Raw genomic sequence first — 22487 nt, forward strand, 5'->3', positions numbered from 1 at the left:
TATCCTGTTCCTGTACCTGCCTTTGATCTGATTGTGACCCGGCTTCCTGACTACTCTGATTCTCTCCACTCCTGACCCCTGCTTGCTTGACCTTGATTCCCCATTATCTGCTTGATTCTCTTTTGACAAACCTCTGCCTGAACTTTGACCATTCTTTGCCTGATGTCTAAGATGTACCTGATCTTCTGTGCATAACCTGGCTGGTCTGACTCTGCACCAGTTTCTTCCACTTGCTACAGCCTCTACGTCAGGGGTCTCAAACTCAATGAGGGCCACAGGACAAGTTTTCACATCCAATGGGGGCCGCATGCAAACTGTCACCCCAGCCATGGTGTCAGTGGACGCACTATTAACCCCCAGCACTGGTGTCAGCGGACGTACTATTAACCCCCAGCATTGATGTCAGCAGACGCACTATTAACCCCCAGCATTGGTGTCAGCGGACGCACTATTAACCCCCAGCATTGGTGTCAGCGGACGCACTATTAACCCCCAGCATTGGTTTGTAGCAAGAGATATACAAATAAACCGCACCTGAATCTCTCTTATTCCACTGCGCCAAAGAAAAGTGCAAAGCTATATCAAAGATGTGTAAATGAATACAAAATATGTGTACATACACAGTGTACAGTGAAAAAAAGCTGCCACTTAAATAAATACATAAACTGATCAAAATCCCCAAAACTATACCTCTCACACGTGTACAGATAGAGATAGCGGCGCTAATATAAATTGTGTAAAATAATGGGTCAGAGCAGTATAATGCCTATGACCCTCTACTTATGCATACAAATATTAATAATAATAGTGTCATGAAAAATATTAATTTTATCATGAAAAGAAATTTCTTTAACACCCAGTGAAAAGTGTCACTATAAATAATAAATTACAAGAAATGAATGATCAAGTTCAACAGTTGTTTTTCAATCTTCTTGTGAAAAATCTTCTACTCTTCCACCACACCACCGTGATAGTGACACCACTCCCTCTGAAGAGCGCACTCACCAGATTGTATAGCCTCCCACTCTCGTGTTTGGCAAAACAGCAATTGAACCACACCTGGGTTGCACGTGATGAACCGTGACTCCAATCAAGCCAGCTCCATATGTGAAAAAATGAATAAAGTGCTCCACATAGCGTGATACCATTTTGACAGATTTATTAAAATCACTTCAAACACACTTCAATGGTTACACTCACTTTTAAACTGAAACATAAAAGCCTTTAAAAAGAAATCCACAGCAAGCAACAGGATCAGTGATCCAACGGTGCACCGTGGTCACAGCGGACCTGAAGTGTAAACTGGTGTATCTCTCACCCAACCTTCTAAGGCCCAGCCATCCGATCGGTGTAGTCCTCCTCAGACAGCGGCATCTAATGTCAGTGCGATGGAATGCCGTGTAACCATGCCCAAGACATGTTTCGTCTGGCTGGTCTGACTCTGCACCAGTTTCTTCCACTTGCTACAGCCTCTACTTCAGGGGTCTCAAACTCAATGAGGGCCACAGGACAAGTTTTCACATCCAATGGGGGCCGCATGCAAACTGTCACCCCAGCCATGGTGTCAGTGGACGCACTATTAACCCCCAGCACTGGTGTCAGCGGACGCACTATTAACCCCCAGCATTGATGTCAGCGGACGCACTATTAACCCCCAGCATTGGTGTCAGCGGACGCACTATTAACCCCCAGCATTGATGTCAGCGGACGCACTATTAACCCCCAGCACTGGTGTCAGCGGACGCACTATTAACCCCCAGCATTGATGTCAGCGGACACACTATTAACCCCCAGCATTGGTGTCAGCGGACGCACTATTAACCCCCAGCATTGGTGTCAGCGGACGCACTATTAACCCCCAGCATTGGTGTCAGCGGACGCACTATTAACCCCCAGCATTGGTGTCTGTGGACGCACTATTAACCCCCAGCATTGGTGTCAGCGGACGCACTATAAACACCCAGTATTACCCCCTACACTCCACAAATACCCCCCACACTCCACTTTACACAAATACCCCCCCACACTCCACTTCAGAAATATCCCCCCTTACACTCCACAAATACCCCTCTTTACATATTTCAGCCCCAGTGATGCAACTAAGGACTTTGCTCAGCCTCTGTGTGATGGCTCACTTACCTCTGCTCCTGGGAGTCAGCTGGTGGCCTGATCTTCTGCCTCCCGAGTCCTCTCTTCCTGTCAGCCTGTCAGGTCCTGGCTTCATCACAGGCCTAGTGGCAGGGCACCCTGAGAACACCACAATCTTCCGCCCTGAGGTGGCAGCAGAACCCTGGATCCGGGGCCGGTGTTCTGTTGAGAAGTGCCCACTATCGAATAGTGCATGGGATGAACTGCGCATGCACCGTACGTGATAGCACAACAGCTGATTTTACGATCAGCTGTTGTGTCGGCGAGACAGCACCTGTGCACAATAGTCAACTAAAGACATTTTTTTTAAACAAATTGTGCCTCGCGCTGCCAAGGAGTGTTCATGTAGGTGAGGAATTTTTAACGATGCCCAAACAAATCTGATAAACAAATCTTTATCTGCTATTCTTCCTGGAGGGCCTATTTAGCTAGCTAAACCCTAAAAATTCTGCCCCATCTTTGCAGCAGTGGCCATCCTTGAAAACATCCTCCCCCTTCATGTTAGATCAGCACTGGCCATCAATGAAAACATCCGCCCCCTTCATGGTAAATTCCGCCCCTCACCTACATGAACGTGCCTCGGCACAATCTGTGGTGGTATTATGGTGCATGCGTAGTTCGTCTCGGGCACTATTCGATAGCGGGCACTTCTCGAAAGAACTAGGTGGGCAGGGTGATGAGCGGATCCTCCCTCCGCTCTGCTCTCCTGTGTTGTGCACACTGGGCTGCAGCAGCATGCAGGGTAGAGGAGATGGAGAGAGAAAGCTCCCAGCTGCTACGTACTGCCACATGTCACACCCGTCTAGGATCGGCCCTGCCTGTGGGCCATTTGTAACTAGTCCGCGGGGCGTAAATGGCCCGCGGGCCGGTACTTTGAGACTCCTGCTCTACGCACTTGCATCCGCAGTACCCCGGCACCTGAAACCTACCTGCATCTACAGCACCCCTGCATCCACAACGTGCCTGCATCCACAGCCCACTGCCACTGCCAGCTGCTTCACCTGCTCACCTGCTACAGAGAACATCGCAGGCACTCCTACCTCACTGTGCTCTCGTGGCCACTCTTGCAACCTCAGTGGTCCTTGAACTGGGGCTGTATGAGAGGCCTTCCTGTGCTTGTCAGGCTCTACCAGAAGGTACTTGAGAGTTATATTAGATGTGCCTCACATTCAGACTTTATTTTAATCTTCTGCTGCTGACTTGTGCATTTTGGAGAAAAAAGGGTGCACTGTGTTCACTATGACCACCCTTTTTCTTTACTAAGTTTGGAGTTCATTTGACCTTGTTATTGTCACAACTATCAAGGTATGACAGCACTTCTTACTGACCACCACTGCAAGAGTGACCTTCTCCTACTAGCCACCATTCTGCTCTTCCCAGTAAGAGTTGTTGATTGGTGTTCTGTAGAACACTAATGTAGTCCCTGCTGCGAATGTTTGATATAATTTTTCCTGCTGCTAGTTTATATAATTTGTTATTACGGTGCAATATGGTATTGGCATGCCAAGGGCAAAAAAATCAAGCAAAGGATCAAGGATTAGCCACACATGCATTGACTGGAACCTCCCTGCTGCACCTCTTTTCCTCAGGACCATATTACCTAGGCCTTTTTTTTTTTTTCATATGTTGAGGCAGCCATCTTAGTAGAGGAGCAGGGCTTTGCTTCCTCCTCTCAGACCCAGCTCTCTCATGACTCATGAGCTAATGAACCAATGACTGGTGGGGTAATGATCAACAAACAGTAGGGTAGGTGGAGAAAGCACATAGACACATAATAAAGTAGGGGCAAAGGGTTACATTTATTAAGAAAACAAATGTTCCTTTTTTTTAAAGACACAACCTAGTAAGTAATAGCCCTCTGTAGGGCTAAGGGTCAGCACTAAAAGGGGCAAGAAACAGGTGGAACATCATATCATAGAGAAATATGGGGAAAAAACAAGTCTGACTGCCAATATGTGCAGAGCTTCCTGCACCATGATAAGTCAGTGACAACTTGCTGATCCACTGGCGGGAGCTCTGAAGTGGGCATGAAGTGTGCCCAGTATATGTAAAGGGGGAAGGGGGTGCATGATGGGGTATTGTAGACTGTCCTATTCTATGAACAATGTGTAGTATGTTTCATACTCCACTGTGCTCCTTTCTGAATGCTGAGCTCTGTGCTAGATATTCCATACCACTAATCATCACAATATTATTAGACACATTTTTCCTACCTGAGACTTCGAAATTCCACCTTGCTCAATGAACGAACACATATTTGCTAGTATATTTTACAGCACAAAATGTATTCTTGTAGAATCAGTTTTTACAGCTTGGAAACAACATAATATATTATCATTACTGTGCTTTTAGTCTGTCCTTTCTCTGCAAAGTGACTGCACTGTATAAAATTTATCACTATGATACTGCTCTTTAGACTTGAAGGTCTGCACTGTAATGGAAACCTGCACATTATTTCTGAGACACATTAGCTGAAAATCTCATAAACACCCATTAGAGCTGAATGATAGCATTGATAGTTTGACACCCTTCTTGTTTTCCCCATTCTACTGGTGACATTTACTCCTCCAGATATACATAATAAGCAAATAAAGGACATGTTTTAAGGTCAAACACAGCTGCGAAACAATGTGTGTCAGACTTATTTTTATATTCCTTCTACCTAACAGTTTGCATTTTTGAAGGCAAGGATCATTTGACACATAGCTGTCAATCATCAGTTACAAATCTGTGTCCATATTCTAGTTTCAAGCTGTAATGAGTGACAGATATGCTTGCTTCCGTTGAAAATATTCAAGCACAAGTAATGCCGCTTTGTACATCTCTATTGCCATAGTTGTACAGTTTCAGCACTAGTGCTCGCACCATCAATAGAAAACAATATAGGTGCCAAAACCATATGTTTCTACTTGATAACCTAAATAAATACAACACTAACGTATTCTACTAACTTATATTATATTATAATATATATAGATATATTATCCTACAATATTACATAATATAATAACATGGGCAGCACAACGGCTAACTGGTTAGGACTTCCGCCTGGCAACAATGGGGTTGTTGGTTTGAATCCCAACTACGGCACTACCTGCATGGAGTTTGTCTCCCTGTGGTTTCCTCCAGGTAATCCAGTTTCTAAACTCCTTGAAGGCAGGGACTGATATGAATATACAATATATTTAAGTAAAGTGCCATGTAAAAATATAAATAAATATAAACATAGCAATTATATCGTAATGCTGACATCTGACATACAGAGATGGGCAAAGGTTATTTTGTACATTGCCTCTCTTTTGGTATATTAGTGGAGTAATTTGCCTTAAGCTGGCCATACACCTGTAGTCCCCTGTTCCTAAAAAGGGGCTATAGTGTAAATGTAGTTTTTGGCTGAGCTGTAAACAGCTCAGATTTATTTGTATATTTGGTTCTGTTCTAAACTTGAATGAGTTGTGCATTTCTCAGTGTTGCCAGTAGGTTTCACTGGTACCACAGGACAATATGAGAATTACAACTAGGCTGTAATGAATATTCTTTTTCCAGAAACAGACCAGTACGAGGTTCCTGGCTGCTGTGCATTCTGGGAAGGGATATTTATTGGTGAGATGCCATGTGCTCCAGTCAGTTTGTTACCTCTGGGCCCTCCTGGCCCGAGGGTGTGTTGCTATACGTTCTGCAAGTAGGCCCAGAAGCCTGTCTGTGGCCTACTAATCCTGAGGCGGTCCTGAGGCTGTCCTGCCTGTGTGGAAGAAGCAGAGCCAAGCTTAGGAGATCCAGGGGAGGACCCTTGCTGGAGAGAGCCAGGATGAAGGCTGGTCTCTCAGGAGGGCCTGGTGACTAGTTTGGAGGACGCACCTATATCTAATCCTGTTTGCAGTTTCGCCGGGTCGGCTTAAAGGTTCTGGTACTGTCAAGCTGTTCTACAATCTAAACAAGGTAATTAGCTCCTGGCTGCTAAGTCTGTGAGAGAGACTTATCCAAGAGTGCTACTGGCTGCCAAGTCTGTGAGAGAGACTTATCCAGGTGTTCTACTGGCGGCTAAGTCTGTGAGAGAGACTTATCCAGGAGTTCTAGTGGCTGCTAAGTCTGTGAGAGAGACTTGTCCAGACATTCTACTGGCTGCTAGGTCTGTGTGAGACACCTATCCAGGTATTCAAGAAAGAAAGCTGTTTTGCCTTTGGATTCAAGGAGTCTGTAAGTGATCTGCAAAAAGGGTATCTGAAACCTTCCCTAAACCCTCTCCTACTACTTCTCTCAAGTTCTCATTAAAGCAGTGAAAAATACTTAAACTGACTGGCGCCTAAATTCTGTTCTAACTTCCCATTATAGCCATGGACTCAGCCCTGGGGTGAATGTAAGCTTGCACCCTGTCTCTGGAGGTACCCCCCTTGCTCCCAGTAGACCCGGGGGGGGGGGTCCATTAGAACTTTGTTAGAAAATTTTCATTTTAATTTAAAGTCTAACTGTTAGTGCAGTCTAACCAATGTTCTTTTTGACCACGGTGCCAAGAAAATCCAGAGAAGTGGGATGGAAAATTTTTCTTGAATCAAAAAAACCTTTTACTCTGAAAGTGATTTTCATTTGGGAAAAATCATACATATCGTAATGAAACCTGGTTCATTAATCTGGTATTCCATTTATAAAGCAGATCTGGAATACATTTAAAGTGCTTTTAAATGAAACTGGTTGACTCAGTAATGGTAAGAAAAAATGTTCCGATAAACAATTTTTCTATAAATGTTAAAATGAATATTGAGTTGAGCTGTATGGCCAGCAATATACATAGAATTGTTGCTTTATCTATACATAAGCATGTTTTTCTCCATATTGATGTTTGGTTCATTGGTGTTCAAAAAACTGTCAGCAGTAATGGAGGAACAGTGGCTTCCTCCACTCTACTGACCGTATGATGAAACTTACAAGCCATTAAAAAAAAAAAGAAAGAAAAAGGGCAGGTTGCATAGACAGGTGCTGCAACTGACACATGCAGAGGACACTATCAATTGTTGACTTACTGCTGTGTTCCTAAGTATGTGGAGTTGTGTCTATGTTGCACTGTGTTGGTATATTGGACAATAGTGAATTTTCAGTCCATGGTAGTCCACAAACCAAGATTGCGATAGCATGTGTGAGCTGCAACAAGCTACCTTCAGAAGTAACATGATCTAAAAATAACTATCCATGCTTCTGCAGCCACGTGATTGTATAAGAGATTACATTAAACTATACATAATAAATAATAAAGAAAAATCATTTCTCAAAAACAAGTCTAGGTTAACGTTTCGAAGCAGCATTAGAAGCTGTTTTAGGCTTTCTTTACACCTACTGTGTGAAATCATGCGTTAGTAAAAACACTTTGACACACATTTTTCCTGGTTTTTATTTTGTTCATTATTTTTTTGTAACACTAATATGCAGATTTCTCCTGTAAATGGTTATTTTCCCCTGTGTTGCTGTGAATCAAGAGAACACCTAAAAAAGTTGTAATCTCACTCCCTATTGAAGTTTCTGTGTAGAGATCATTGCAATTTAGACCTCAGAGATTTCAATTGTTTCTTTAAAGTGGTTGTAAATGCAGAAGGTTTTTTTTATCCTAATGCATTCTTCATATTAAGTTGAAAAGCCTTCTGTGTGTAGCAGCCCCCCTCAGGCCCCATCTAATACTTACCTGAGCCCATCTAGATCCAGCGATGTTGCCCGGGACTCTCCCTCTTCATTGCCTGAGACCGCAATGATAGCAAAGTGCCATTGTTTCCCACTGCTGTCAATCAAAGTCAATGAGCCAATGAGAGGAGAGAGGGGGTGGGGCCAGGCCGCGGATTCATGTCTGAATGGACACACAGAACTGCGGCTCGGCTCGGGTGCCCCATAGCAAGCTGCTTGCTGTGGGGGCACTCAACAGGAGGGAGGGGCCAGGAGTGCCAGCGAGGGACCCGAGAAGAGGAGGATCTGAGCTGCTTTGTGCAAAACCACTGCACAGAGAAGGTAAGTATAACATGTTTGTTATTTTTAACAAAAAGAAAACGTGGCTTTAGTATCACTTTAACTACATCCTGCCCGCCGTATAGTAAAATGATTACGGCAGGATCCCCTCTCGTTCAATGTCACATGACATTGCCCCTAGGACACAATGTGACCCCAATCTTGGTGAAGAGCCAAAGACACCGCTCTTTACCCATGTGATCAGCTGTGTCCTATCACAGTCGATCACATGTAAACACAGAACTGCCGTTTATTGGCTCTCCTCGCCTCCTAAGAGTGTGAAGCAAAGAGAGCCGATCAGTGGTATCTCCTCATAGGGAAGACTGTACAGGTAATCAGGGCACTGATAATCAGTGCAGCCTCAGCAATGCCCATCAGTGACACCAATCAGTGCCCATCAGTGACACCAATCAGTGCCCATTAGTGATGCCAGTCAGTGCCCATCAGTGCCGCCTGTCAGTATCCATCAGTGCTGCCCATCAGTGCTCACCAGTGCCACCTATCAGTGCCCACCAGTGCCACCTATTAGTGCACATCAGTGCCACTTATTAGCGCTCATCTGTGTTGCATATCAGTGCCACCTATCCATGCCCATTTGTGTGGCATATTAGTGCCTTCTAAACAGTACCCTTCAGTGTTGCCTCATCAGTGTTCATAAGTGCCGTCTCATCAGTGAAGAAGAAAAATTACTTATTTACAAAATTTACTGACAGAAACTAAGAAAAAACATTTTTTTCAAACTTTTTGGTCTTTTTTAATTTTTTAAGCAAAGAATAAAACCCAGCAGTGATTAAATTCCACCAAAAGAAAGTTCTATTTGTGGTAAGAAAATCATTAAAAAAAGTAATTTGTGTACAGCATTGCATGACCGTGCAATTGTCATTCAAAGTGTGACAGCGCTGAAAGCTGAAAATTGGCCTGGACAGGAAGGGGGTGAAAGTGCCCCGTGTTGAGGCGGTTAAGGATGTATGTATTGGGTGAAGAAAATTCCTCAGGCAGGAAATCCATTCATATCATACAACCATTAGTTTTTTTGACAATAGCTTGCTTTGCATCTTGTTATCATGCTTTTAGTATACCGGCATAGCACAGTAAAGCTGACTTGACATATACATAACCTGTATGGTTATACTGTCTCAGTGGGTCAGAGGTCCTAATCCAAATAAGCCACGATTTCCATATACTGCACTGATGATGACCATAAAGCCTAAAACAGCGGTATGCTATTTGGAGTAAATATCTTATAATATAAGGCTATATTTGCAGTGTACACCTGCAGTTCTGAAGTGCATCTGGCATAAAGAAAATATTTCTATGGCTCTTCCCACTGTCCTGAAATCAGGAATAATCATCTTTTATTTTTTGATATTTAATTTGTGATTTCTAAGAGGGCTTTACTGTGCTGTACACTGGTTCATCTGGAGGGCTTTCTGATCCCTTTGGTCCCTGTATGGTTATCCCTGTAGCATAACAACATACATATGCAGGTTTGTATCTAGAATTTTTTTAAACTGGTTTATAAATAATATATACTTCTATCTATCTATCTATCTATCTATCTATCTATCTATCTATCTATCTATCTATCTATCTATCTATCTATATATATCTATAGATATATATCTATAGATATAGATACACCAAACAGTTAAGTGTCATTTACAGTAATTCTTCCAGTTACATTGACAGGTAAATATAAAAATATCAGTAGAATATTCTGCTTAGGCAGCATTAGAAGCTGTCTTAGGGCTTCTTTACACCTTCTGTAGCTGTTCATTATAATGTCTTTTTAGAATGTGTGACATCATGCGTTAGTAAAACACTGTGACGTGCATTTTTCTTTTATTTTGCTTAAGTGGAACACTGACATACAGATTATCTCTTTAATTCTTTGCTGTGAATAAAGAGAACCCCCAAATAAGTTGTTATCACCTTACTGCTATTGAGGTTTGATTGTTGAGAACATTACACATCAGAGATTTCCAGTGTGTGTGTTTAACTACTTCAGCCCCGGAAGGATTTGCCCCCTTAATTACCAGGCTATTTTTTGCAATACGGCAGTGCGTCGCTTTAATTGACAATTGCACGGTCCCAAACAAAATTGAGTCCTTTTTTTCCACAAATAGAGCTTTCTTTTGGTGGTATTTGATCACCTCTGCGGTTTTTATTTTTTGCGCAACAATTTGGAAAAAAAAAACAATATTTTTTACTTTTTGCTATAATAAATATCCCCCCAATTAAAAAAATAAACACATTTCTTCATCAGTTTAGGACAATATGTATTCTTCTACATATTTTTAGTAAAAAAAAATCACAATAAGTGTATATTGATTGGTTTGCGCAAAAGTTATAGCGTCTACAAAATAGGGGATAGATTCATGGCACTTTTGGTATTTAATTTTTTACTAGTAATGGCGGCGATCTGCAATTTTTAGCGATCAGTGCTATAAAAATGCAATGAGTACTGTGTAAATGTCACTGGCAGGGAAGGGGTTAACACTAGGGGGCGATCAAGGGGTTAAATGTGTTCCCCTTATGTGTGTAACTGTGGGGGGGATGTGACTGACTGGAGGAGGAGACAGATCACTGTTCCTAATTACTAGGAACAGCAGATCTGTCTCTCCTGTCACACAAAACCCCGTTGTGGCACTTGTGCCCACGATCACAAGAGGCTGCCGGACATCGCGGCCACCGGCCTCGCGCATCAGGTTTCCCCCTGTGATGTGGGAGTGCGCGCGCCTGCTATGGCTCTTAAAGGAGCCGATGTACCAGTAAGGCAATTTGCGGGAACGAGCCAACCTGCCGCCGTATAATGACGGTGGCTGGTCAGAAAGTGATTAAAGAGGATTTCATATTCCTGATATGTGCCTGCTGTACCATTGCTTCCTTTGTGTGAAATCCCTGGTGTTCCTGGCAGTCCCTCTGCTTTCCTATTAAAAACTGACCACACTAGACAGGAAAGCACGGCATGGTCAGTTCTCTAGCTTTTGCTGGGAACTCGGCCTGATCTCTTTCAATGACCAGAATTGTCCTGAACCCCCCCCCCCCTTCTGTACAGCCTTTCACTGGGAAGCTCAGTGTACTGTTGCTTCCCCCTCCCCCCCCCAGCTCTTATGCAGCTGAGAACAGAGCGAATGTGCTCACTTATAAAAAGGGAAAACGGTATTTATAATTTTTTTTTTACCTATACACAAATGTTTTGCCTTTCATTTCTAATTTAAACTGAATGGGTTGATTTGATCATTGCTCATTGATTTGATTTGATCAAGTTGATCATTTAAAGTTGTAAGGGCTGAAGGTTTTCTTTACCTTCATGCATTCCCCATCTCCATAACAATGCAGAGCGGAAGCGATGTCAAAACGTCACTTCCGCCCACAGCTCTTAAAGGGCCGTTTTTTTTAAATGACAATTTTTTTTTTCTTTTTTGCATTTCAGTATAAATATGAGATCTGAGGTCTTTTTGACCCCAGATCTCATATTTAAGAGGTCCTGTCATGTTTTTTTTTCTATTAGAAGGGATGTTTACATTCCTTGTAATAGGAATAAAAGTGCCAATTTAAAAAAAAAAAAAAAAAAACACAGTGTAAAAATAAAAAATAAAAGGTAAAATAAATAAGAAAAAATTTTTATTTTTTTTTAAACGTGCCCCGTCCTGATGAGCTCGCATGCAGAACAACCTGTAGATTTTTTTTTAAACGTTGCCTATGGAGATTTTTAAGGGTAAAAGTTTATCGCCATTCCACGAGCGGGCGCAATTTTGAAGCGTGACATGTTGGGTATTCTTTCACTCGGTGTAACATTATCTTTCACAATATAAAACAAAAAAAAATGGGCCAACTTTACTGTTGTCTTATTTTTTTATTCAAAAAAGTGTATTTTTTCCAAAAAAAGTGCGCTTGTAAGACCGATGTGCAAATACTTAGACCAAGCCAGTGTAGGAAAAGCCAACTGGAATTAGGAAAAGACTGTTTCAAGGCAGCAGTGTAGGTTAGGTGGCCTATAGAGTCTGCTGCACAAGACCCAACACTTCATATACCTCTGTGTGCTAATGTGGGTTAAAAGAAGTTCTTTGTAAATATTTACATTTGTGTGGTGGGGCTGAGATGACACAAGGTTATCTGTCATTGTTTTTTTGCTATCCAACTGATGCTACATGCAGTGCCCAGGCAGGGATCTCTGACACCCAAGGCAAGTGTGCCCTCTCACTCAAGCTGAGACAGATGGAGCTTGCAAATTCACATACACTGTGGCAGGATGCAGAAATGACATCTGTTGGCCACTGGTCCAAGGATTATTAACTTTTCATTCCATGGAGTTAAACCAGTGTGATTTAGTCATAATAAGCATGTTAAAACGCAGCCAAGTTTCCATTGACATTAACACCAAAATGTGCTCTATTTGGGATCAATGGAAGCTTATATTTCATCAAATTACATTTTTTATTCTACAATTTGTTCCTTTTATAAATGCGCTAGAATTTTGTTTTGTTTTTGGTGCAAAGCATGTTTTACATTGATGCTTTTAACAAAGGCAAATTCAATAATTTTACAAAAAACAAAAAAAACAGCAAAGAGCAAAAAGCGAGGAAGGGGATGCAGTAATTATTAAAACTTATTACAGTTAAGTGAAGGTAATAAGGGGCTTAACTCTCATTTAAAAATGAACACTTTACACATAACAGTAATTTATGCATGAAAGCTACAAAATTATTTTAGTTCATAAATGAATGCAAAGTAGGACTCACATTAGTAGCAGTAGTAGAGCACACTGATGGTAGTGTTCCATGGAGTACACCATGAGAGCCACTATCCAAGTGTAATCAGAAGACAGTTTGACAGATCAGTCCTATACTGTGCATGGGATGGCCAGGTCAATGCAAAGACAGGAGAGATTTTCACCCAAACTCCACCCTCTAGCACAGCACTGAAGGCAGGTGTTTCTTCTGCCCCTGCCCTGTCCTAACCCTGGTTACATGTTAAAAACAATATTAATTTTGAATTATTCTCGGTACATAAATTGTAAGTGTATTCGATATTTTAAATATTCAGAAAGAAATAAAAGTCTACCCCTTTATCTTTGACCTGCTTTAAAAAATAAATAGCAAGGAAAGATGTACTCATACTGCTTGCCTAGGAAAGCAATCTAAGTATAAGATGTAAGCTTTTGCTGTATAATTCTTTAAGCTGGTTTAGGGCCAGCACCAGCTATATGAAAATGACATACCAACTGAAACAATAAAGAAGAAAGCAATTTTGTAAACTTGTCACAAGCAGGTCCATTTTAAGGGATGAGATATGTGAGTTAGAAAAAGAAAATGTAAGCATTCATCTTTACACTTAAGGCAGAAGCACAGCTAGAGAAATCAATCACATTGTGATGTGAAAATATTTGCTCATCCCTGACACTCCTGGTGTAAATTATTAATAGCACCCTGCTGAATTAAGGACAGTGCAATAAAACAAGTTAATGCATGTTATGATGATAGCATTGAATGCTATGTGGGAGGACTGCAGTAATAAAGATGATAGAGATGACAGTCTGGATACCCAGGATCGTATGATAAGATGGAATTCTGCAGATTTATCTTCTTCCTGAAGATAAATGAAAGAACCAATGCTGATAATTAATTTCTACTCCAGTGATTACATCTTCAAAATGAAGCAATGGCTAAACTGACCAGATTGTCATTTGTACAAAAATTAACACTTTGGATTTGTCATAAAAAATAAACTTATACAACAATAATAAAAAGTTTGTAATTTTGCACTTTTGGTTGCTCAGTTGGGCACATAGGAAAAAAAAATAAAATTTCCAAAGTTCTATTTTTTTCTTTTTCTACATAAAAGAAAACATGTAACAGACAGATAAAGGTTATCAGACACTAATTAATATAGATAAATAATCCATTTGATGCTACTTATTTTGGATGAAATCACTTTGTAAATTTGACATGATGTGCCATTTGCCCAGAAATTTGTGCACCATACAAATGCTTGTGTATGTATGTAAAACTGCAAATTAATTTACCATTTAAGTTAAAGCATAAATCCATTTTCAGGTACTCTGCCTGTGCCCCTTTCACCTCCATGATGATGCCCTATTACTTGTTTTTTTTTCCTGTTTTTTGTTTAATGAAACTATACACACTAGGGGCGTTCAAGTCAAACTAGGACTTTTGAGTTTATATAATAAAAGAACAAATTTCAAGGAGTGGAAACTGCATTTATTTTTTGACATGCTCACTTGCTACATTTATACAGCATTTAATGCTTGGAAAGCTTCAGCATAGAAAGATTTGTCAGTACCATCCTAGGATAGCCTGCTTCATTTCGTCATCAGTACTGACGTCCGAGGAACTCTTTTAGGCGTCTCAAACAGGTGGAAATCATTCGGAGTGAGGTCCAGGCTGTAAGGGGATGTGGCAATTCCTCCCAGCCGAGTTTCTGTAATGTGCATGTAGTGCGCTGAGCAGTATGAGCTTGTGCATTGTCCTGGAGAAACAGGATGCCATTCGTGATCAAACCAGGCCGTTTGTCCGCAGACGCTAATGCACATCACTGTATGCCCATGAAAGTAATATTCAGTGTTGATAGTGGCACCACGGGGTAGAAAATCCACATGAGTAATGCCACTTTTGTCCCAGAAAATGCTTGACATCACTTTACCTGCAGACACATTTGTTCCAAATTTTTATTGGTGGTGGTGGGTCCGCATGCTTCCACTGCTTTGATCCTAATTTTGATTTCCGTGTGAAATGATGTGCCAAGGTTTCTGTCTTGGTACCCAGCATTCGCTAACTTTTTGAAAATGCAAATGTTCATGAATAGTAAAAAAAGGGGTGGGTGGGTATCTGCGCTAACTCAAATAATTGAAAAGCAGCCAGCACAGTTTGTTCATCATCAAACAAAAAATATAGAAAGTCCAAAATGCAGCGCTTCAAATTGTCATTAATCATATAACAGTTCTGTAAATGAAGAGATAGGGAATATGAAGAACCCTTCACCAGCTTCAGTGTGTATGGAAAGGCACACCACACCCAAGTGAATTCAATCTGCTTACCAGAAAGTAATGATAAATAGGCATGTAATCACAAATCTCAAAGGATCGGGGGGTTATTTACGAAAGGTAAATCCACTTTGCACTGCAAGTGCACTTGAAAGTGCACTAAAAGTGCACTTGGAAGTGCAGTCGCTCTAAATCTAAGGGGTAGATCTGAAATGAGTGGAAGTTCTGCTGATTTTATCATCCATTCATATGCAAGCTAAAATGCTGTTTTTTATTTTCCTTGCATATCCCCCTCGGATCTACAGTGACTTTACTTTCAAGTGCACTTGCAGTGCAAAGTGGATTTGCCTTTAGTAAATAAACCCCAGGGTGTCATATTCCAAATACTGCAGATTGATCACAGGGAATCCAATATCCAGACCACATATAGCCACCAACTCATCAAACTCAAGAACAGGGATGCATATGATATAGGCTCACCAATAAGCTGTTACCCAAATGGAAAGAAAATAAGGTGGCAATAAGTTAAATAAGCCCATAAGATATAAAAGTCAGACAGCATCTGAGTGTCTCATCATACTGTGCTTGAAGCCTTCTGTAGATATTCCAGGGGTTTTACGTCTTCTTTACTAGAAGCTTTCCAATAAACCAGTGGTGTTGTAAGAAAACCAGAGTTAATAATTGAACGTCCTGATTAAATCAGCTGCTGACACTGCTCACAATCTCACATAATCATGCTATGTAAAAATAAAAATACATTTAAAGTGCCGGGCTAAATATACCAACCATACATGCCTATAAATTAAACATAATTATCATAAAGTGCTATATGCATGTGCTAAATAACAATACAATAATAAGGTCTGTGAGATGCACAGACTAAATATAAAGTGCTCCAGTGCATGTGCTAAATCAAAAAATCAGTGCAAAGTGACATAATATAAATGCACATAGTGAATTCATAATAAAGTTCATATGCTACAATAAATTTTTGTGATGGTGCTCCAGGCGTGTCAATCAAACTTGTGCCCCCCTGTGGGAATCTGCTCACCTCAAGACCTGTGACCACACACTTAAGTTTGGTCAGCACACGCTTGTGAACCACCCCTGGGTTCTGTGTATATGGACTCAATGGAATCCTACGATGTCCAGTATTGTGTTCCTCCGTACATATAAAAAATAAGGTCTGGATAGTGTTTTACTTTTTTAAAAACTTCTTTATTAAAATAAGATCATTCAGGGTACTCACATGTTGTAGGTGCTAAAGCGCACCACTCTATAGCAGGTTATATCAAATCAAGTAAATGTCATGTCCCTTTGCAGCAACCAGAGCCAGCTGCCTCCTACACCGCCCTGTCGACACAGGGAAGAGTCATGTGTCTTCCTCAGGGGGATTTTTATTGGATGGTGCCTATGACTGGTTTAAAGTGTGTCGGCAGCCATCTTCTTGTAGTTCAAAGCCGTGCCATCTTACTGTGGGTCATTAACACAATGTAAGATGAAATAACGATGCCTATGACTGGTTTGAATAGTGTGTCAGCAGCCATTTTCTTGTAGTTCAAAGCCATGCCATCTTACTGTGGGTCATGAACACAATGTAAATGATGTACCGAATAACAACTAAATGGACCCCGCATCATTTAAATACTAGCAGGACGATGTAGTAGGACAGACATAAGACTTATAACGATCAATCTAACTAATAAACAAATAAATAAATACCTAACTTTAGAAACTTTATCCCCACATGCTGTTCCATGCATGCACTAACACTGTTATCTGCCATTTTGATTAACAGTGTCTGGACTGGCCTGCGACATGTGCGCTGCCTATCATTAATAGGACACACTTGCCACTTACTACTGCGTGTAGTATCACCACACTAGCATCCCTTTTTATAACTGTAAGATTAAAAGTCCTGGCTTGACTTGAATGCCCCTTGTACTTTTAATAAAAGGTCTTATAGCTAGTCTGGTGACCTCCTAAGGTTGTTCCTATTCTCCTCCAGTGGTTGTGCTGGTCATGGGTGAATGGCGAATGGTGAACTAGCAACAATCAATGATGGGATTACTGCACAAGATCTGTTCATTTTTACTTAATTTGTTAAGTGAATAGGACCCTAAAATTAATTATAGGAAATGTTGCGCATATTGCTATTTCTGTGTTTGTAGAGCAATATGAACTAAATATATTTACTGATACAGTCGTTCCCACTATCATGGTATTTTAGCTTTCACCCCCATCCTTGCGGGTAAAAAAACACATGCTTTTCAGCAATAGGGTTAGTTTTAAACATGGCATTCAAACAAATCAAACAAAAAGAGAGGGAGAAGACTTAATAGTCTGCTTGATCTTTTTCCATAGTTACTCTTCTATGCAGCTAAGTAATTTGGTTGTTTGGATCCCTTACTTGCTTATCTATGTTGTACAAAAGCAAAACCTGGCCCTCATTTAGAACTTTATTCTTCCTGATTTATCTAAAACAAAAAATATTCTAGAGTCCTCTGAGTCTCTAAATTCTGCAGCAGGCTCTTATTTTTGAAACTCTGGCTGGGGTTAAAAAAGGAAAGAACCCAGGACCCCTTTATTCTAACTGCATTGCCCAGCTCTGCAAACTAGGAGAATCCTTGGCTGGAGGGAGGTTCTAAGCTTGCAGAGAATCCTTTGGATATTTTAAAACAACATCGATGAAAATGCTGGTATTGACTTTCCCCAAACTTTTTTGGACCATTCTTATTGTGCACCCATCCTTTTGTGATTTTTGTGAAGGGCATTTTGACTAATTGCAGCATGACTGGGGGGCTACATAATACCAACTCTTCAAACATAAGTACTTGAGCCCAAGTCTAGAAACACAGAAGTACAAAAAGGGTCAGATGATCATGCAGCAGTTTGAAGGGCCCATGGGGATGGGCAGTAAATGTGCATGTTTATTAGTTGAGGTGATTTCTAGCTGTGGACAAGGATGACAGCTGCCTAGTGGACTGTTAAATCCAGGATGCAGGCTGCCGGAAGAAGAGACCTTAAAGTGATTGTAAAAGCAGAAGGTTTTTTTTATGTTAATGCATTCAATGCATTAAGATAAAAAGCCTTCTGTGTGCAGCAAACCCCCTTAGCTCTCCAATACTTACCTGAGCCCCATCTCTATCCATGAGTGCTTTAGCCATCTGGGACTCTCCCTCCTGATTGGCTGAGATACAGCAGCGGCACCATTGGCTCCCACTGCTGTCAATCAAACTCAGCCAATCAGAAGAGAGAGGGGGTGGGGCCAAACCGCAGCTCCGTGTCTGAATTGATACACAGAGCTGCAGCTCGGCTCGGGTGCCCTATAGCAAGCTGCTTGTTGTGGGGGTACTCAATTGGAGGGAGGGGCCAGGAGCTCCAGTCAGGGACCCGAGAAGAGGAGGATCCATTCTGATCTGTGCAAAACCACTACACAGGTCAGGTAAGTATGACATGTTTGTTATTTTAATAGAAAAAAGAACTTTACAATTACTTTAAGAGGGTGCAATAAAAGCAGTGAATAACAAATGAACATAATCAGTGCTTCTGCCACCCTCCGACCACATCACATGTTTATATAAGTACATACTGTAAATGCATACAGTTCTGTTACATTCATTATCCAAAAGGGGAACTACATAAAGCCTGCTGTATTCTTCAAATTTTAAGACAAATGGGGACTCCAGCAGTAAACCTGGGATCGCTCAAAAAAAGAAATGGTGAGATTTGCAACACTCATATATACGCAAATTCTAAAAAAGTTAGAGACACTACATTGTAACATTGTCAGTTTTAATTTCAGTTCAATATTTCTTTATTAGTCTTCCGATTTTTAAAGTGGTTGTAAAAGCAGAAGGTTTTTTATCATAATGCATTCTGTGCATTAAGATAAAAATCCTTCTGTGTGCAGCAGCCCCCCTCAGTTCCCCTAAAACTTACCTGAGGTCCATCTCTATCCAATGATGTCCACGAGTGCCTTGGCTATCCGGGACACTCCCTCCTGATTGGCTGAGACACAGCAGAGGCGCAATTGGCTCCCGCTGCTGTCAGTCAAACTCAGTTAGCCAATCAGGAGAGAGAGTGGGCAGGGCCAAATCAAGGCTCTATGTCTGAATGGATATATGGAGCTGCAGCTCAGCTCGGTGCCCCCATAGCAAGTTGCTTGCTTTGGGGGCACACAACAGGAGGGAGGGGCCAGGAGTGCCGACTAGGGACCCGAGAAGAGGAGGATCTGGGCTGCTCTGTGCAAAACCACTGCATTTCTTTAAAGTGTATCTGTTTTTGTCTATATTTATAACATATATATGTATATATATATATATATATATATATATATATATATATATATGTGGGCTGTCTCTTGCTGGATATATATATGTGGGCTGTCTCTTGTTGTGGATATATATATATATATATATATATATATATATATAGTTGGAGCCCTATGTCCGATATGGACATAGTGTCACGGACAAATACTCACCGAGGCCGAGATGCCGAGAGCGGCTCGCCCTTACGACCAGGCGCACCCAGACCCCCGAGATGGGTACAGGAGGCTGAGGGCACGCGGAGGCACGGGCTTCCGGGAGGATAGTAGGTTCCGGAGCTGGAAGCGGGTGTCCTGGGATCCGTAGGGAGCAGGGCTGAAAACACAAGCAGAGGTTAGGGTACAAGCAGGTGATAATCAGGGTATCACAAGATCCAGCAGTGCAGTGGTTAAGCTGGCCAGGGTTTGGTGCACAGATCAGGCAGCTAGAATCAAGATAGTCCGGCAGAGTGGTAATTAAACAGGCCAGGGGTTTGGTACACAGGTCAAGCAGGTTATTGGTAAGATTGTCCAGCAGAGTAGTGGTTAAACAGGCCAGGGATTTGGTACACAGATCAGACAGCAGCACAAAGGGATAATCCGGGAGAGTAGTAGTTAAACAAGCCAGCAGGGGTTCGGTACACAGATCAGGCAACAGCACAAAGGGATAATCCGGGAGAGTAGTAGTTAAACAAGCCAGCAGGGGTTCGGTACACAGATCAGGCAAGTACAGGGTAAACACAGGCTCAGGGAACAGGGAGAGCTGACGACAAACCAGCAACCCGACTGGGCGCTGGAGCCGTCAGATATAGTCCCCCTGCCCGGCGAGCGCGTCAGTGTGACGCGCTACCGGGCACCCGCACGGGCTACGGCGCGCACACGGGGACCGCCATGCACCCGCGCGTGCCGCACCATCAGGCCGCGGACGGGTGTGCGGCGAAGCGCTCGTCCCGTGCGCATGCGCACTGGAGCCCGGCGAGCGGAGACGCTCCCTGGCTCCTGACAGTGCCCCCCTCCTAAGGGCGGACACTGGACGCCAAGGCTGGTCATCAGTTCCGGATGATGTTGATGAAACTTTCGAATTAACTGTGGAGCGTGCAGATTCCTGGCGGGCTCCCAGGAATTATCTTCGGGGGGGTACCCCTTCCATTGAATCAGGTACTGTAGCTGTCTGCCCCTCTTTCTACAACCAAGAATGGATTCCACTTCGAATTCAGTCTCGCCATCGATTCTGACTGGCGGAGGAGGGGGTTCTCCTCTTCCCGGAAAAGGACTGGGCACCACAGGCTTCAATAGTGACACATGAAAAACGGGGTGAATCCGGTATGTCTTGGGAAGTGTCAATTCCACAGCCACAGGGTTGATAATCTTCCTGACTTGAAAAGGCCCTATGAATTTAGGCCCGAGCTTTCGAGATGGCAGCGGTAATCTCAGATTAACGGTGGACAGCCAGACCTCATCTCCTACATCAAATTTTGGGTTTGCCTTTCTGCCCCGGTCGTACTGTCTCTTGTAGTCCTCCTGGGTTTTGCGTAGTGTGTCTTGAATTTTTTGAACGTTAGCTTGTAGTGAATTTATCCTATCCTGGACTGCAGGAACTGCCGTTTCGGGGATGTTGTTAGCGAAGGATGTGGGATGGAACCCACAATTGATCCAGAAAGGGGTCTGGTTGGTGGAGGCATGGATAGAACTATTGTACGCAAATTCAGCGTAGGAGAGAAGGCTCGCCCAATCATCCTGGGATCCCGAGCAGAAGCAGCGGAGGTATTGCTCTAGCGTCCGATTGGTCCTCTCTGTCTGGCCATTGCTCTGGGGATGATAGGCTGAGGAAAGACAAATGTTGATACCCAGGGCCTTGCATAGTTCCCTCCAGAATTTGGACGTGAACTGGACGCCTCTGTCCGACACGATGCTCCTTGGTATCCCATGGAGCCTAACAACCTCCTTAAGAAAGATGTTGGCCGTGTCTACGGCAGAGGGAGTACCCCTCATGGGCAGAAAGTGAGCCATTTTGGAAAGGCGGTCGACAACAACAAGGATGGTGGAGAAACTCTCTGAGCTGGGTAGATCTACGATGAAGTCCATGGAGACATCAGCCCATGGTCGTTCCGGAATAGGCAAAGGTCTGAGCAGACCCCAGGATTTGGTGTTTTGGCCCTTGTTTCTCTGACACAGGGAACAGGAAGCCACATATTCTTTACAATCCCTTCTCCATCCTGGCCACCAAAATGAACGAGAAAGGAGTTCAGCCGTCTTCTTATTCCCAAAATGCCCTGCCATCTTATGATCATGACACATCTGAAGGGTTAAGGGCCGAGTCACTTGTGGTACAAATATTTTTCCCTTAATCCAGAAAAGGTCTTCGTATCTTCTCAGGGAATGCACAGTTGGTTCTGTACAAGCGCCTGATGAGGATTTGATGGAGGATATCAAGTCTGCTTGAGTTAGTCCGAGAAAATTTTGAGGAGAGAGGATCGTGCTGGGTGTTGGTATTTGGGAGTCTGCGGAAAACATCCGTGAAAGGGCATCAGCCTTCCCGTTCTTCGCCCCTGGTCTGTATGCTATATGGAAATTAAAGCGGGAGAAGAAAAGGGCCCAACGGGCTTGGCGGGGTTTTAAGCGTCTTGCTGTTCTGAGGTACTCGAGATTCTTGTGATCCGTAAAGATCATCACCGGATGGACTGCCCCCTCCAGCAGGTACCTCCATTCCTCCAAAGCAAACTTTATAGCCAGCAGCTCTCTGTCACCCACGTCGTAATTGAGTTCCGGTGGGCTGAGTTTCCGAGAAGCGAAAGCTACTGGGTGTAGAATGGCCTTTGGTCCCTGTCTCTGGGAAAGAATTGCTCCGGTTGCGATTTCCGATGCGTCTACCTCCAGTATGAAGGGCTGAGTCGGGTCAGGATGGCAGAGGATTGGAGCGGAACTGAATAGCTCTTTTAACTTAAGGAAAGCCTCTTGAGCCGCTGTGGACCACTGAAAAGATTGATGCTGCCGAGTTAATTGGGTAATAGGTGCCACAATGGCCGAGAATCCTACGAT

This window comes from Aquarana catesbeiana, linkage group LG09 (genome assembly GCF_042186555.1).
Source record: "Aquarana catesbeiana isolate 2022-GZ linkage group LG09, ASM4218655v1, whole genome shotgun sequence".
Classification (NCBI taxonomy): Eukaryota; Metazoa; Chordata; class Amphibia; order Anura; family Ranidae; genus Aquarana; species Aquarana catesbeiana.